At 47.5% G+C, this 4,236-nt stretch overlaps 1 long non-coding RNA gene across 2 annotated transcripts in view; it reads left to right on the forward strand.

Moving 5' to 3' along the window:
• The first annotated feature begins 2,216 nt into the window (after positions 1-2,216).
• LOC111454515 overlaps positions 2,217-4,236 on the forward strand; it is a 4,151-nt gene continuing 2,131 nt past the window's right edge. Inside the window, exons 1-4 of one of the 2 annotated variants that reach the window (XR_002712434.1) lie at positions 2,217-2,415; positions 2,495-2,570; positions 2,770-3,106; positions 3,192-3,269. This is a non-coding gene — a long non-coding RNA (uncharacterized LOC111454515). The remainder of the gene's footprint in view (positions 2,416-2,494; positions 2,571-2,769; positions 3,107-3,191; positions 3,270-4,236) is intronic. The other variant, XR_002712435.1, reaches the window with a different exon arrangement.

A 4,236-nucleotide genomic window follows, 5' to 3' on the forward strand; every position in this document is an offset into this window, starting at 1 on the left:
TACTACAGAAGGTTCGTCCAGGATTTCTCCAAGATATCTTCAGCACTGACTCAGTTAACTAAGAAAGGCAAGCCTTTTTTTTTGTGGACATCAGCCTGTGAGCAGAGCTTCCAGGAACTCAAGGAGAGGTTAGTGACAGCTCCAGTCCTCACAGTCCCTGATGGATCAGGAAATCTTGTGGTGTACAGCGACGCATCGGGAAAAGGTCTTGGATGCGTGCTCATGCAGAAGGGTAAAGTGATAGCTTATGCTTCCAGACAACTGAAGGAATATGAAAAGAATTATCCTACTCATGACCTCGAGTTAGCAGCAGTGGTGTTTGCACTAAAGACGTGGCGACATTATCTGTATGGAGAGAAAATTCAAGTATTCACCGATCACAAAAGTCTCAAGTACCTATTTACGCAAAAGGAACTTAACATGAGGCAGAGGAGATGGTTGGAATTAGTAAAAGATTACGACATCGAGATCCTGTATCATCCAGGCAAGGCCAATGTTGTGGCGGACGCATTGAGCAGAAAGGCAGTTCATACTTCCGCTATGATCACTAAGCAGGAGAGAATACAGGATGAGATGAAGAGGGCTGGAATCGATGTTGTAATCAAAGGTGGTACTGCTCGGATAACACAAATGACCATGCAACCTACCTTACGAAGACGGATTATTGACGCTCAGAGGTCTGACGAACACCTTGAAAAGCTGTGGAATCAGACGGAGATTGAAAGACCAGAGGGGTACTCAATCTCTTCAGATGGGGGTCTGCTGTGGAAAAAAATCGCTTATGCGTTCCCCGTGACAAGAAAATTCTTAAGGATATTATGACAGAAGCTCACGATACTTCTTATACGTTCCACCCTGGAAGTACAAAGATGTATCAGGATCTTAAGGGATGTTATTGGTGGCCAGGGATGAAAAAGGAGATAGCAGAATTTGTAAGCCGATGCTTGACCTGTCAGCAGGTGAAGGCCCCGAGGCTGCGTCCAGCAGGACTGCTACAACCCCTAAAGGTTCCGCAATGGAAATGGGAAGCAGTTTGCATGGATTTTATCTCAGGCTTGCCCAAGACTAAGCAGAACTTCAACGTAATCTGGGTAGTTGTTGATAGACTTACCAAAATGGCTCACTTCATCCCAGGCAAAACCACTTATCGTGTGGATCGGTGGGCTCAGCTGTATATCAGAGAAATAGTACGCTTGCATGGTGTACCGGTGTCTATAGTGTCTGATCGGGACACTAGATTCACCTCTCAGTTCTGGAAAAGCCTCCAAAAAGCATTGGGGACTCAGTTAAGGTTTAGTACAGCATTCCATCCTCAGACGGACGGACAGACTGAAAGATTGAATCAAATTTTGGAAGATATGTTGCGAGCTTGTGTCTTGGATTTCGCTGGGTGCTGGGATGAACATCTACCTCTGATAGAGTTTGCTTATAATAATAGCTATCAAGCGACCATCCAGATGGCCCCTTTTGAGGCGATGTATGGGCGTAGGTGTCGAACACCAGTATTTTGGGAAGAAGTAGGCACGCAGCAGCTACTGGGACCGGAGTTAGTTCAGGTCACCAACGCGGCAGTGCAGAAAATTAAGCAAAGAATCCTCACTGCACAAAGCCGGCAGAAGAGCTATGCAGATTTGCGTAGAAGGGACCTCGAGTTCGAGGTGGGTGGCCATGTGTTCGTGAAGGTAGCCCCTATGAGAGGGGTGATGAGGTTTGGAAAGAAAGGGAAGTTAAGCCCAAGGTTTGTAGGCCCTTTCGAGATTCTAGAGAGAGTTGGGGCCGTGGCGTATAAGATTGCTCTACCACCAAACCTTGCCGCCGTTCACAACGTGTTCCACGTATCTATGCTGCGAAAGTACACCTCAGACCCTACTCACGTGATTGAACACGAAACCCTCCCTCTTCGGGAAGATTTGTCCTACGAGGTAAGACCCAGCAAAATTCTGGCTCGAGACACTAGGCGTCTGCGCAACAAAGTTATTCCCTTGGTAAAAGTCGCATGGGGTAACCATCGACACGAGGAGGCAACCTGGGAACGAGAAGAAGACGTAAGGAGAACCTATCCCGAACTCTTCCAAGGGATACCAACTTTCGGGGACGAAAGTTTTTAAGGAGGGGAGAGTTTGTAACGTCCAAAAAAAAAACGGCTGAGGGGCAAAAAGGACATTTTACCCCTCAGCCCATTATAGGGGTCTTGAGCGTTCCCCTCAGAGTACCTGCAAAAGAAGAAGAGTGAGAGAGAAGAACTGAGAGAAAGTTTGAGAGAGAAAACTGGTTTGCCGGAGTTTTCGTCGGAGAGTCGCCGACGGAATCCATTTCCTACCAAGACCTGTACTCTGGAGCCCTTCTTGGAGTGAAGTAAGAACTCGTGTGGAGATTTCCTCCTCCTTCCTCAAGATCAGAAAGAAAACCCGCAAAGTAAGATTTCGAACTATACCTTCCAGATCTTAGATCTTTGTTTAGGAGTAGAATGGTTAAGTCTACTACCTTTGTCCAGGGAGGATTCGCTACCGATCTTGGTGAGGGAAACGGACGGAACGACGAGATCTGAGAGACTATCCAAGAACGGTAAGGTTGTTACCGAACCTCTTTTCGACGCTCGAAACTCATTGTGTGACTAAGCAAAAATCAAGAAAATAATATTGGCACGTAGGTTGATAGATGATCTATAACTTTGTTGAAGAAACCACCTCTGTTTGGGTTAAGAATCGAAAGATAGAAAATGGAAAGAAACCTCGGAAAAACTAATCGGAAGCCTTGATTTTCTGGTAGGAGGAGAGAGAAGCCGCCGGCGTGCCACGCGTCAACCAACCAGAGGGCCGCGTGCGCCAATCGCCCCCGGACACGCGTCGAGCGCCGCCTGGGAAAACGCGGCTCCAGCGCTCCTGCGACACGCGTCCCTGGCTCCGCGACCCGACCCGCGCTCCTTGGCTGACCCGATACCCGCACGGCGAACCGAATCCAGTTGACGACCCGCGGTCCACCCGAATCACCGCTTCCGACCCGAACCCGCGACCCGCGACTGCAGGAATTTCTGGGCGCGTGACACTCGCGCGTGGAACCCGCGAGTGGCTGCTCCCCAGCGCGTGACTGGCGCGTGGAGGCGCGTGTAAGCTGTTTTTGGCCCGATCGGCTTCTGTTTTCCCTAGTTTCCCCTGATTCATATCCTAACTCCATTTGTTTGTATGAAATAGGACCTTATTGAGGAAAAATCACCCCCTCTCGTTACGCCAAGTGTGTGGAAACGCTGCGTAAGGGCACGTAGCATCCAAGTAAGTCGCCACACGGAATTTAGGAAGTAATACTTGTAGGAACCGCTTGGGATGCATGCATGCTAGTCTGAATATTTTAGGTTGTAGCTTTCCCGTAAATGTTCGTAGGAAATAGTTTATTGAACGTAAGATGTATGCTGTGATTTGTTATGAGAGTTACTTGGATACTGCTTATATGCTCTTAATTCCCACTTTATTTTATGCATATGTATATCTTTTTGCTGAATGGAGAATGGAAAATTTGCGAACTCTGTGCTCCGGGAATTGATGGATGTTATCACCCCGTCGAGCTTGTATGATTACTTTGCATGAAATATGTTTGAGGTTTTTGGATAATAGTTATGTACGTACTCGGTTATTTTTAGGGCCACCTTTATGAATAAGACTAGAAGACAATGGTTAGAGCGACAAACCATCAAGGGATCGACTTAACCTTTCCCTATTAGTTTATCAGACCATCACGGCACATGAAACATCCTTAGAGTACCCTTAAGCTACTTGTGTGTGGATGGTGATATAGCTTCGTGGGGGACCAGCGGGTTCCTGATCAGGACTCGACTGCTCGATAGCCGTTTAGTATGGGAAACGGGATACCCACGTCGTAATTGACCGTTTAGCTGGATGGAATAGGGGAGGTAGCCCTCCCAAATACAGGGGGATTATCATGGGTCTAGGGGGTTGCAGCTCACTTCCTAGGCAAGACCCCAGATAATCTCATACCCATGCCGAGGTAGCCACTCGTAAGGCACCAGTCCAACACAGGTTAGCTTAAAAGGAACTCTATGGGTTTAAATAAAAGGTCTAGGAACCAAAGAGGACCAAAGGGATAAGTTCCAAGAGAGAAAGCCCTAATGAGGTAAGGCCCGATTTCAGTTGTTCTAGAGCCAAAGGAAAGCCCGTGATCGTCTGCTAAGTTTAGGGTGCGGTAAGAGCCTACAAGTAGGTGGCTTACTGAGTATAATTTTTA

Source organism: Cucurbita moschata, unplaced genomic scaffold, assembly GCF_002738365.1.
Source record: "Cucurbita moschata cultivar Rifu unplaced genomic scaffold, Cmos_1.0 Cmo_Scf00016, whole genome shotgun sequence".
NCBI classification, from domain to species: domain Eukaryota; kingdom Viridiplantae; phylum Streptophyta; class Magnoliopsida; order Cucurbitales; family Cucurbitaceae; genus Cucurbita; species Cucurbita moschata.